Raw genomic sequence first — 14,716 nt, 5'->3', positions numbered from 1 at the left:
TTGAAACTCTGTTCTTTACCTTTTTCACACTATGAAACAGCTTTGTATTCACCTTAAACACTGTTTCAGGGCAAGAGATTGTGTTTTAGACTAAAGGGAATGCATTATAAGAAGAGTCTTTAATTTGAAACTCTGTTCTTTACCTTTTTCACACTATGAAACAGCTTTGTATTCACCTTAAACACTGTTTCAGGGCAAGAGATTGTGTTTTAGACTAAAAGGGAATGCATTATAAGAAGAATCTTTACTTTGAAACTCTGTTCTTTACCTTTTTCACACTGTGAAACAGCTTTGTACTCGCCTTAAACACTGTTTCAGTGCAAGAGATTGTGTTTTAGACTAAAGGGAATGCATTATAAGAAGAATCTTTACTTTGAAACTCTGTTCTTTACCTTTTTCACACTGTGAAACAGCTTTGTATTCACCTTAAACACTGTTTCAGGGCAAGAGATTGTGTTTTAGACTAAAAGAGACTGCATTATAAGAAGAATCTTTACTTTGAAACTTTGTTCTTTACCTTTTTGACACTATGAAACAGCTTTCTATTCACCTTAAACACTGTTTCAGGGCAAGAGATTGTGTTTTAGACTAAAAAAGACTGCATTATAAGAAGAATCTTTACTTTGAAACTCTGTTCTTTACCTTTTTGACACTATGAAACAGCTTTGTATTCACCTTAAACACTGTTTCAGGGCAAGAGATTGTGTTTTAGACTAAAAGGGAATGCATTATAAGAAGAATCTTTACTTTGAAACTGTTCTTTACCTTTTTCACACTATGCAACAGCTTTGTATTCGCCTTAAACACTGTTTCAGGGCAAGAGATTGTGTTTTAGACTAAAAGAGACTGCATTATAAGAAGAATCTTTACTTTGAAACTTTGTTCTTTACCTTTTTGACACTATGAAACAGCTTTCTATTCACCTTAAACACTGTTTCAGGGCAAGAGATTGTGTTTTAGAATAAAAGGGAATGCATTATAAGAAGAATCTTTACTTTGAAACTCTGTTCTTTCCCTTTTTCACACTATGAAACAGCTTTGTATTCACCTTAAACACTGTTTCAGGGCAAGAGATTGTGTTTTAGACTAAAAGGGAATGCATTATAAGAAGAATCTTTACTTTGAAACTCTGTTCTTTACCTTTTTGACACTTTGAAACAGCTTTGTAAACACCTTAAACACTGTTTCAGGGCAAGAGATTGTGTTTTAGACTAAAAGGGAATGCATTATAAGAAGAATCTTTACTTTGAAACTCTGTTCTTTACCTTTTTCACACTGTGAAACAGCTTTGTATTCGCCTTAAACACTGTTTCAGGGCAAGAGATTGTGTTTTAGACTAAAGGGAATGCATTATAAGAAGAATCTTTACTTTGAAACTCTGTTCTTTACCTTTTTCACACTGAAACAGCTTTGTACTCGCCTTAAACACTGTTTCAGTGCAAGAGATTGTGTTTTAGACTAAAGGGAATGCATTATAAGAAGAATCTTTAATTTGAAACTCTGTTCTTTACCTTTTTCACACTGTGAAACAGCTTTGTATTCACCTTAAACACTGTTTCAGGGCAAGAGATTGTGTTTTAGACTAAAAGAGACTGCATTATAAGAAGAATCTTTACTTTGAAACTTTGTTCTTTACCTTTTTCACACTATGAAACAGCTTTGTATTCACCTTAAACACTGTTTCAGGGCAAGAGATTGTGTTTTAGACTAAAGGGAATGCATTATAAGAAGAATCTTTAATTTGAAACTCTGTTCTTTACCTTTTTCACACTATGAAACAGCTTTGTATTCACCATAAACACTGTTTCAGGGCAAGAGATTGTGTTTTAGACTAAAGGTAATGCATTATAAGAAGAATCTTTAATTTGAAACTCTGTTCTTTACCTTTTTCACACTATGAAACAGCTTTGTATTTACCTTAAACACTGTTTCAGGGCAAGAGATTGTGTTTTAGACTAAAAGAGACTGCATAATAACAAGAATCTTTACTTTGAAACTCTGTTCTTTACCTTTTTCACACTATGAAACAGCTTTGTATTCACCTTAAACACTGTTTCAGGGCAAGAGATTGTGTTTTAGACTAAAGGGAATGCATTATAAGAAGAGTCTTTAATTTGAAACTCTGTTCTTTACCTTTTTCACACTATGAAACAGCTTTGTATTCACCTTAAACACTGTTTCAGGGCAAGAGATTGTGTTTTAGACTAAAAGGGAATGCATTATAAGAAGAATCTTTACTTTGAAACTCTGTTCTTTACCTTTTTCACACTGTGAAACAGCTTTGTACTCGCCTTAAACACTGTTTCAGTGCAAGAGATTGTGTTTTAGACTAAAGGGAATGCATTATAAGAAGAATCTTTACTTTGAAACTCTGTTCTTTACCTTTTTCACACTGTGAAACAGCTTTGTATTCACCTTAAACACTGTTTCAGGGCAAGAGATTGTGTTTTAGACTAAAAGAGACTGCATTATAAGAAGAATCTTTACTTTGAAACTTTGTTCTTTACCTTTTTGACACTATGAAACAGCTTTCTATTCACCTTAAACACTGTTTCAGGGCAAGAGATTGTGTTTTAGACTAAAAAAGACTGCATTATAAGAAGAATCTTTACTTTGAAACTCTGTTCTTTACCTTTTTGACACTATGAAACAGCTTTGTATTCACCTTAAACACTGTTTCAGGGCAAGAGATTGTGTTTTAGACTAAAAGAGACTGCATTATAAGAAGAATCTTTACTTTGAAACTCTGTTCTTTACCTTTTTCACACTATGAAACAGCTTTGTATTCACCTTAAACACTGTTTCAGGGCAAGAGATTGTGTTTTAGACTAAAAGGGAATGCATTATAAGAAGAATCTTTACTTTGAAACTGTTCTTTACCTTTTTCACACTATGCAACAGCTTTGTATTCGCCTTAAACACTGTTTCAGGGCAAGAGATTGTGTTTTAGACTAAAAGAGACTGCATTATAAGAAGAATCTTTACTTTGAAACTTTGTTCTTTACCTTTTTGACACTATGAAACAGCTTTCTATTCACCTTAAACACTGTTTCAGGGCAAGAGATTGTGTTTTAGAATAAAAGGGAATGCATTATAAGAAGAATCTTTACTTTGAAACTCTGTTCTTTCCCTTTTTCACACTATGAAACAGCTTTGTATTCACCTTAAACACTGTTTCAGGGCAAGAGATTGTGTTTTAGACTAAAAGGGAATGCATTATAAGAAGAATCTTTACTTTGAAACTCTGTTCTTTACCTTTTTGACACTTTGAAACAGCTTTGTAAACACCTTAAACACTGTTTCAGGGCAAGAGATTGTGTTTTAGACTAAAAGGGAATGCATTATAAGAAGAATCTTTACTTTGAAACTCTGTTCTTTACCTTTTTCACACTGTGAAACAGCTTTGTATTCGCCTTAAACACTGTTTCAGGGCAAGAGATTGTGTTTTAGACTAAAGGGAATGCATTATAAGAAGAATCTTTACTTTGAAACTCTGTTCTTTACCTTTTTCACACTGAAACAGCTTTGTACTCGCCTTAAACACTGTTTCAGTGCAAGAGATTGTGTTTTAGACTAAAGGGAATGCATTATAAGAAGAATCTTTAATTTGAAACTCTGTTCTTTACCTTTTTCACACTGTGAAACAGCTTTGTATTCACCTTAAACACTGTTTCAGGGCAAGAAATTGTGTTTTAGACTAAAAGAGACTGCATTATAAGAAGAATCTTTACTTTGAAACTTTGTTCTTTACCTTTTTCACACTATGAAACAGCTTTGTATTCACCTTAAACACTGTTTCAGGGCAAGAGATTGTGTTTTAGACTAAAGGGAATGCATTATAAGAAGAATCTTTAATTTGAAACTCTGTTCTTTACCTTTTTCACACTATGAAACAGCTTTGTATTCACCTTAAACACTGTTTCAGGGCAAGAGATTGTGTTTTAGACTAAAAGGGAATGCATTATAAGAAGAATCTTTACTTTGAAACTCTGTTCTTTACCTTTTTCACACTGTGAAACAGCTTTGTACTCGCCTTAAACACTGTTTCAGTGCAAGAGATTGTGTTTTAGACTAAAGGGAATGCATTATAAGAAGAATCTTTAATTTGAAACTCTGTTCTTTACCTTTTTCATACTATGCAACAGCTTTGTATTCGCCTTAAACACTGTTTCCGGGCAAGAGATTGTGTTTTAGACTAAAAGAGACTGCATTATAAGAAGAATCTTTACTTTGAAACTTTGTTCTTTACCTTTTTGACACTATGAAACAGCTTTGTAATCACCTTAAACACTGTTTCAGGGCAAGAGATTGTGTTTTAAACTAAAAGGGAATGCATTATAAGAAGAATCTTTACTTTGAAACTCTGTTCTTTACCTTTTTCACACTGTGAAACAGCTTTGTATTCACCTTAAACACTGTTTCAGGGCAAGAGATTGTGTTTTAGACTAAAAGGGAATGCATTATAAGAAGAATCTTTACTTTGAAACTGTTCTTTACCTTTTTCACACTATGCAACAGCTTTGTATTCGCCTTAAACACTGTTTCAGGGCAAGAGATTGTGTTTTAGACTAAAAGAGACTGCATTATAAGAAGAATCTTTACTTTGAAACTTTGTTCTTTACCTTTTTGACACTATGAAACAGCTTTCTATTCACCTTAAACACTGTTTCAGGGCAAGAGATTGTGTTTTAGAATAAAAGGGAATGCATTATAAGAAGAATCTTTACTTTGAAACTCTGTTCTTTCCCTTTTTCACACTATGAAACAGCTTTGTATTCACCTTAAACACTGTTTCAGGGCAAGAGATTGTGTTTTAGACTAAAAGGGAATGCATTATAAGAAGAATCTTTACTTTGAAACTCTGTTCTTTACCTTTTTGACACTTTGAAACAGCTTTGTAAACACCTTAAACACTGTTTCAGGGCAAGAGATTGTGTTTTAGACTAAAAGGGAATGCATTATAAGAAGAATCTTTACTTTGAAACTCTGTTCTTTACCTTTTTCACACTGTGAAACAGCTTTGTATTCGCCTTAAACACTGTTTCAGGGCAAGAGATTGTGTTTTAGACTAAAGGGAATGCATTATAAGAAGAATCTTTACTTTGAAACTCTGTTCTTTACCTTTTTCACACTGAAACAGCTTTGTACTCGCCTTAAACACTGTTTCAGTGCAAGAGATTGTGTTTTAGACTAAAGGGAATGCATTATAAGAAGAATCTTTACTTTGAAACTCTGTTCTTTACCTTTTTGACACTATGAAACAGCTTTCTATTCACCTTAAACACTGTTTCAGGGCAAGAGATTGTGTTTTAGACTAAAAAAGACTGCATTATAAGAAGAATCTTTACTTTGAAACTCTGTTCTTTACCTTTTTGACACTATGAAACAGCTTTGTATTCACCTTAAACACTGTTTCAGGGCAAGAGATTGTGTTTTAGACTAAAAGAGACTGCATTATAAGAAGAATCTTTACTTTGAAACTCTGTTCTTTACCTTTTTCACACTATGAAACAGCTTTGTATTCACCTTAAACACTGTTTCAGGGCAAGAGATTGTGTTTTAGAATAAAAGGGAATGCATTATAAGAAGAATCTTTACTTTGAAACTCTGTTCTTTCCCTTTTTCACACTATGAAACAGCTTTGTATTCACCTTAAACACTGTTTCAGGGCAAGAGATTGTGTTTTAGACTAAAAGGGAATGCATTATAAGAAGAATCTTTACTTTGAAACTCTGTTCTTTACCTTTTTGACACTTTGAAACAGCTTTGTAAACACCTTAAACACTGTTTCAGGGCAAGAGATTGTGTTTTAGACTAAAAGGGAATGCATTATAAGAAGAATCTTTACTTTGAAACTCTGTTCTTTACCTTTTTCACACTGTGAAACAGCTTTGTATTCGCCATAAACACTGTTTCAGGGCAAGAGATTGTGTTTTAGACTAAAGGGAATGCATTATAAGAAGAATCTTTACTTTGAAACTTTGTTCTTTACCTTTTTGACACTATGAAACAGCTTTCTATTCACCTTAAACACTGTTTCAGGGCAAGAGATTGTGTTTTAGACTAAAAGGGAATGCATTATAAGAAGAATCTTTACTTAGAAACTCTGTTCTTTACCTTTTTCACACTATGAAACAACTTTATATTCAACTTAAACACTGTTTCAGGGCAAGAGATTGTGTTTTAGACTAAAAGGGAATGCATTATAAGAAGAATCTTTACTTTGAAACTCTGTTCTTTCCCTTTTTCACACTATGAAACAGCTTTGTATTCACCTTAAACACTGTTTCAGGGCAAGAGATTGTGTTTTAGACTAAAAGGGAATGCATTATAAGAAGAATCTTTACTTTGAAACTTTGTTCTTTACCTTTTTGACACTATGAAACAGCTTTGTAATCACCTTAAACACTGTTTCAGGGCAAGAGATTGTGTTTTAAACTAAAAGGGAATGCATTATAAGAAGAATCTTTACTTTGAAACTCTGTTCTTTACCTTTTTCACACTGTGAAACAGCTTTGTATTCACCTTAAACACTGTTTCAGGGCAAGAGATTGTGTTTTAGACTAAAAGGGAATGCATTATAAGAAGAATCTTTACTTTGAAACTGTTCTTTACCTTTTTCACACTATGCAACAGCTTTGTATTCGCCTTAAACACTGTTTCAGGGCAAGAGATTGTGTTTTAGACTAAAAGAGACTGCATTATAAGAAGAATCTTTACTTTGAAACTTTGTTCTTTACCTTTTTGACACTATGAAACAGCTTTCTATTCACCTTAAACACTGTTTCAGGGCAAGAGATTGTGTTTTAGAATAAAAGGGAATGCATTATAAGAAGAATCTTTACTTTGAAACTCTGTTCTTTCCCTTTTTCACACTATGAAACAGCTTTGTATTCACCTTAAACACTGTTTCAGGGCAAGAGATTGTGTTTTAGACTAAAAGGGAATGCATTATAAGAAGAATCTTTACTTTGAAACTCTGTTCTTTACCTTTTTGACACTTTGAAACAGCTTTGTAAACACCTTAAACACTGTTTCAGGGCAAGAGATTGTGTTTTAGACTAAAAGGGAATGCATTATAAGAAGAATCTTTACTTTGAAACTCTGTTCTTTACCTTTTTCACACTGTGAAACAGCTTTGTATTCGCCTTAAACACTGTTTCAGGGCAAGAGATTGTGTTTTAGACTAAAGGGAATGCATTATAAGAAGAATCTTTACTTTGAAACTCTGTTCTTTACCTTTTTCACACTGAAACAGCTTTGTACTCGCCTTAAACACTGTTTCAGTGCAAGAGATTGTGTTTTAGACTAAAGGGAATGCATTATAAGAAGAATCTTTAATTTGAAACTCTGTTCTTTACCTTTTTCACACTGTGAAACAGCTTTGTATTCACCTTAAACACTGTTTCAGGGCAAGAAATTGTGTTTTAGACTAAAAGAGACTGCATTATAAGAAGAATCTTTATTTGAAACTTTGTTCTTTACCTTTTTCACACTATGAAACAGCTTTGTATTCACCTTAAACACTGTTTCAGGACAAGAGATTGTGTTTTAGACTAAAGGGAATGCATTATAAGAAGAATCTTTAATTTGAAACTCTGTTCTTTACCTTTTTCACACTATGAAACAGCTTTGTATTCACCTTAAACACTGTTTCAGGGCAAGAGATTGTGTTTTAGACTAAAAGGGAATGCATTATAAGAAGAATCTTTACTTTGAAACTCTGTTCTTTACCTTTTTCACACTGTGAAACAGCTTTGTACTCGCCTTAAACACTGTTTCAGTGCAAGAGATTGTGTTTTAGACTAAAGGGAATGCATTATAAGAAGAATCTTTAATTTGAAACTCTGTTCTTTACCTTTTTCATACTATGCAACAGCTTTGTATTCGCCTTAAACACTGTTTCCGGGCAAGAGATTGTGTTTTAGACTAAAAGAGACTGCATTATAAGAAGAATCTTTACTTTGAAACTTTGTTCTTTACCTTTTTGACACTATGAAACAGCTTTGTAATCACCTTAAACACTGTTTCAGGGCAAGAGATTGTGTTTTAAACTAAAAGGGAATGCATTATAAGAAGAATCTTTACTTTGAAACTCTGTTCTTTACCTTTTTCACACTGTGAAACAGCTTTGTATTCACCTTAAACACTGTTTCAGGGCAAGAGATTGTGTTTTAGACTAAAAGGGAATGCATTATAAGAAGAATCTTTACTTTGAAACTGTTCTTTACCTTTTTCACACTATGCAACAGCTTTGTATTCGCCTTAAACACTGTTTCAGGGCAAGAGATTGTGTTTTAGACTAAAAGAGACTGCATTATAAGAAGAATCTTTACTTTGAAACTTTGTTCTTTACCTTTTTGACACTATGAAACAGCTTTCTATTCACCTTAAACACTGTTTCAGGGCAAGAGATTGTGTTTTAGAATAAAAGGGAATGCATTATAAGAAGAATCTTTACTTTGAAACTCTGTTCTTTCCCTTTTTCACACTATGAAACAGCTTTGTATTCACCTTAAACACTGTTTCAGGGCAAGAGATTGTGTTTTAGACTAAAAGGGAATGCATTATAAGAAGAATCTTTACTTTGAAACTCTGTTCTTTACCTTTTTGACACTTTGAAACAGCTTTGTAAACACCTTAAACACTGTTTCAGGGCAAGAGATTGTGTTTTAGACTAAAAGGGAATGCATTATAAGAAGAATCTTTACTTTGAAACTCTGTTCTTTACCTTTTTCACACTGTGAAACAGCTTTGTATTCGCCTTAAACACTGTTTCAGGGCAAGAGATTGTGTTTTAGACTAAAGGGAATGCATTATAAGAAGAATCTTTACTTTGAAACTCTGTTCTTTACCTTTTTCACACTGAAACAGCTTTGTACTCGCCTTAAACACTGTTTCAGTGCAAGAGATTGTGTTTTAGACTAAAGGGAATGCATTATAAGAAGAATCTTTACTTTGAAACTCTGTTCTTTACCTTTTTGACACTATGAAACAGCTTTCTATTCACCTTAAACACTGTTTCAGGGCAAGAGATTGTGTTTTAGACTAAAAAAGACTGCATTATAAGAAGAATCTTTACTTTGAAACTCTGTTCTTTACCTTTTTGACACTATGAAACAGCTTTGTATTCACCTTAAACACTGTTTCAGGGCAAGAGATTGTGTTTTAGACTAAAAGAGACTGCATTATAAGAAGAATCTTTACTTTGAAACTCTGTTCTTTACCTTTTTCACACTATGAAACAGCTTTGTATTCACCTTAAACACTGTTTCAGGGCAAGAGATTGTGTTTTAGAATAAAAGGGAATGCATTATAAGAAGAATCTTTACTTTGAAACTCTGTTCTTTCCCTTTTTCACACTATGAAACAGCTTTGTATTCACCTTAAACACTGTTTCAGGGCAAGAGATTGTGTTTTAGACTAAAAGGGAATGCATTATAAGAAGAATCTTTACTTTGAAACTCTGTTCTTTACCTTTTTGACACTTTGAAACAGCTTTGTAAACACCTTAAACACTGTTTCAGGGCAAGAGATTGTGTTTTAGACTAAAAGGGAATGCATTATAAGAAGAATCTTTACTTTGAAACTCTGTTCTTTACCTTTTTCACACTGTGAAACAGCTTTGTATTCGCCATAAACACTGTTTCAGGGCAAGAGATTGTGTTTTAGACTAAAGGGAATGCATTATAAGAAGAATCTTTACTTTGAAACTTTGTTCTTTACCTTTTTGACACTATGAAACAGCTTTCTATTCACCTTAAACACTGTTTCAGGGCAAGAGATTGTGTTTTAGACTAAAAGGGAATGCATTATAAGAAGAATCTTTACTTAGAAACTCTGTTCTTTACCTTTTTCACACTATGAAACAACTTTATATTCAACTTAAACACTGTTTCAGGGCAAGAGATTGTGTTTTAGACTAAAAGGGAATGCATTATAAGAAGAATCTTTACTTTGAAACTCTGTTCTTTCCCTTTTTCACACTATGAAACAGCTTTGTATTCACCTTAAACACTGTTTCAGGGCAAGAGATTGTGTTTTAGACTAAAAGGGAATGCATTATAAGAAGAATCTTTACTTTGAAACTTTGTTCTTTACCTTTTTGACACTATGAAACAGCTTTGTAATCACCTTAAACACTGTTTCAGGGCAAGAGATTGTGTTTTAAACTAAAAGGGAATGCATTATAAGAAGAATCTTTACTTTGAAACTCTGTTCTTTACCTTTTTCACACTGTGAAACAGCTTTGTATTCACCTTAAACACTGTTTCAGGGCAAGAGATTGTGTTTTAGACTAAAAGGGAATGCATTATAAGAAGAATCTTTACTTTGAAACTGTTCTTTACCTTTTTCACACTATGCAACAGCTTTGTATTCGCCTTAAACACTGTTTCAGGGCAAGAGATTGTGTTTTAGACTAAAAGAGACTGCATTATAAGAAGAATCTTTACTTTGAAACTTTGTTCTTTACCTTTTTGACACTATGAAACAGCTTTCTATTCACCTTAAACACTGTTTCAGGGCAAGAGATTGTGTTTTAGAATAAAAGGGAATGCATTATAAGAAGAATCTTTACTTTGAAACTCTGTTCTTTCCCTTTTTCACACTATGAAACAGCTTTGTATTCACCTTAAACACTGTTTCAGGGCAAGAGATTGTGTTTTAGACTAAAAGGGAATGCATTATAAGAAGAATCTTTACTTTGAAACTCTGTTCTTTACCTTTTTGACACTTTGAAACAGCTTTGTAAACACCTTAAACACTGTTTCAGGGCAAGAGATTGTGTTTTAGACTAAAAGGGAATGCATTATAAGAAGAATCTTTACTTTGAAACTCTGTTCTTTACCTTTTTCACACTGTGAAACAGCTTTGTATTCGCCTTAAACACTGTTTCAGGGCAAGAGATTGTGTTTTAGACTAAAGGGAATGCATTATAAGAAGAATCTTTACTTTGAAACTCTGTTCTTTACCTTTTTCACACTGAAACAGCTTTGTACTCGCCTTAAACACTGTTTCAGTGCAAGAGATTGTGTTTTAGACTAAAGGGAATGCATTATAAGAAGAATCTTTACTTTGAAACTCTGTTCTTTACCTTTTTGACACTATGAAACAGCTTTCTATTCACCTTAAACACTGTTTCAGGGCAAGAGATTGTGTTTTAGACTAAAAAAGACTGCATTATAAGAAGAATCTTTACTTTGAAACTCTGTTCTTTACCTTTTTGACACTATGAAACAGCTTTGTATTCACCTTAAACACTGTTTCAGGGCAAGAGATTGTGTTTTAGACTAAAAGAGACTGCATTATAAGAAGAATCTTTACTTTGAAACTCTGTTCTTTACCTTTTTCACACTATGAAACAGCTTTGTATTCACCTTAAACACTGTTTCAGGGCAAGAGATTGTGTTTTAGAATAAAAGGGAATGCATTATAAGAAGAATCTTTACTTTGAAACTCTGTTCTTTCCCTTTTTCACACTATGAAACAGCTTTGTATTCACCTTAAACACTGTTTCAGGGCAAGAGATTGTGTTTTAGACTAAAAGGGAATGCATTATAAGAAGAATCTTTACTTTGAAACTCTGTTCTTTACCTTTTTGACACTTTGAAACAGCTTTGTAAACACCTTAAACACTGTTTCAGGGCAAGAGATTGTGTTTTAGACTAAAAGGGAATGCATTATAAGAAGAATCTTTACTTTGAAACTCTGTTCTTTACCTTTTTCACACTGTGAAACAGCTTTGTATTCGCCATAAACACTGTTTCAGGGCAAGAGATTGTGTTTTAGACTAAAGGGAATGCATTATAAGAAGAATCTTTACTTTGAAACTTTGTTCTTTACCTTTTTGACACTATGAAACAGCTTTCTATTCACCTTAAACACTGTTTCAGGGCAAGAGATTGTGTTTTAGACTAAAAGGGAATGCATTATAAGAAGAATCTTTACTTAGAAACTCTGTTCTTTACCTTTTTCACACTATGAAACAACTTTATATTCAACTTAAACACTGTTTCAGGGCAAGAGATTGTGTTTTAGACTAAAAGGGAATGCATTATAAGAAGAATCTTTACTTTGAAACTCTGTTCTTTCCCTTTTTCACACTATGAAACAGCTTTGTATTCACCTTAAACACTGTTTCAGGGCAAGAGATTGTGTTTTAGACTAAAAGGGAATGCATTATAAGAAGAATCTTTACTTTGAAACTCTGTTCTTTACCTTTTTGACACTATGAAACAGCTTTGTATTTACCTTAAACACTGTTTCAGGGCAAGAGATTGTGTTTTAGACTAAACGGGAATGCATTATAAGAAGAATCTTTACTTTGAAACTGTTCTTTACCTTTTTGACACTATGAAACAGCTTTGTATTCACATTAAACACTGTTTCAGGGCAAGAGATTGTGTTTTAGACTAAAAGGGAATGCATTATAAGAAGAATCTTTACTTTGAAACTGTGTTCTTTACCTTTTTCACACTATGAAACAGCTTTGTATTCACCTTAAACACTGTTTCAGGGCAAGAGATTGTGTTTTAGACTAAAGGTAATGCATTATAAGAAGAATCTTTAATTTGAAACTCTGTTCTTTACCTTTTTCACACTATGAAACAGCTTTGTATTTACCTTAAACACTGTTTCAGGGCAAGAGATTGTGTTTTAGACTAAAAGAGACTGCATAATAACAAGAATCTTTACTTTGAAACTCTGTTCTTTACCTTTTTGACATTATGAAACAGCTTTGTATTCACCTTAAACACTGTTTCAGGGCAAGAGATTGTGTTTTAGACTAAAGGGAATGCATTATAAGAAGAATCTTTAATTTGAAACTCTGTTCTTTACCTTTTTCACACTGTGAAACAGCTTTGTACTCGCCTTAAACACTGTTTCAGTGCAAGAGATTCTGTTTTAGACTAAAAGGGAATGCATTATAAGAAGAATCTTTACTTTGAAACTGTTCTTTACCTTTTTGACACTATGAAACAGCTTTGTATTTACCTTAAACACTGTTTCAGGGCAAGAGATTGTGTTTTAGACTAAAAGGGAATGCATTATAAGAAGAATCTTTACTTTGAAACTCTGTTCTTTACCTTTTTCACACTGTGAAACAGCTTTGTATTCGCCTTAAACACTGTTTCAGGGCAAGAGATTGTGTTTTAGACTAAAGGGAATGCATTATAAGAAGAATCTTTACTTTGAAACTTTGTTCTTTACCTTTTTGACACTATGACACAACTTTCTATTCACCTTAAACACTGTTTCAGGGCAAGAGATTGTGTTTTAGACTAAAAGGGAATGCATTATAAGAAGAATCTTTACTTAGAAACTCTGTTCTTTACCTTTTTCACACTATGAAACAACTTTATATTCAACTTAAACACTGTTTCAGGGCAAGAGATTGTGTTTTAGACTAAAAGAGACTGCATTATAAGAAGAATCTTTACTTAGAAACTCTGTTCTTTACCATTTTCACACTATGAAACAGCTTTGTATTCACCTTAAACACTGTTTCAGGGCAAGAGATTGTGTTTTAGACTAAAAGGGAATGCATTATAAGAAGAATCTTTACTTTGAAACTGTGTTCTTTACCTTTTTCACACTATGAAACAGCTTTGCATTCACCTTAAACACTGTTTCAGGGCAAGAGATTGTGTTTTAGACTAAAGGTAATGCATTATAAGAAGAATCTTTAATTTGAAACTCTGTTCTTTACCTTTTTCACACTATGAAACAGCTTTGTATTTACCTTAAACACTGTTTCAGGGCAAGAGATTGTGTTTTAGACTAAAAGAGACTGCATAATAACAAGAATCTTTACTTTGAAACTCTGTTCTTTACCTTTTTCACACTATGAAACAGCTTTGTATTCACCTTAAACACTGTTTCAGGGCAAGAGATTGTGTTTTAGACTAAAGGGAATGCATTATAAGAAGAGTCTTTAATTTGAAACTCTGTTCTTTACCTTTTTCACACTATGAAACAGCTTTGTATTCACCTTAAACACTGTTTCAGGGCAAGAGATTGTGTTTTAGACTAAAAGGGAATGCATTATAAGAAGAATCTTTACTTTGAAACTCTGTTCTTTACCTTTTTCACACTGTGAAACAGCTTTGTACTCGCCTTAAACACTGTTTCAGTGCAAGAGATTGTGTTTTAGACTAAAGGGAATGCATTATAAGAAGAATCTTTACTTTGAAACTCTGTTCTTTACCTTTTTGACACTATGAAACAGCTTTCTATTCACCTTAAACACTGTTTCAGGGCAAGAGATTGTGTTTTAGACTAAAAAAGACTGCATTATAAGAAGAATCTTTACTTTGAAACTCTGTTCTTTACCTTTTTGACACTATGAAACAGCTTTGTATTCACCTTAAACACTGTTTCAGGGCAAGAGATTGTGTTTTAGACTAAAAGAGACTGCATTATAAGAAGAATCTTTACTTTGAAACTCTGTTCTTTACCTTTTTCACACTATGAAACAGCTTTGTATTCACCTTAAACACTGTTTCAGGGCAAGAGATTGTGTTTTAGACTAAAAGGGAATGCATTATAAGAAGAATCTTTACTTTGAAACTGTTCTTTACCTTTTTCACACTATGCAACAGCTTTGTATTCGCCTTAAACACTGTTTCAGGGCAAGAGATTGTGTTTTAGACTAAAAGAGACTGCATTATAAGAAGAATCTTTACTTTGAAACTTTGTTCTTTACCTTTTTGAC

This window comes from Electrophorus electricus, chromosome 10, assembly GCF_041902795.1.
Source record: "Electrophorus electricus isolate QZ-2024a chromosome 10, ASM4190279v1, whole genome shotgun sequence".
NCBI classification, from domain to species: domain Eukaryota; kingdom Metazoa; phylum Chordata; class Actinopteri; order Gymnotiformes; family Gymnotidae; genus Electrophorus; species Electrophorus electricus.
The sequence above is the reverse complement of the archived record's forward strand: the minus strand, read 5'-3'. Positions refer to the sequence as shown.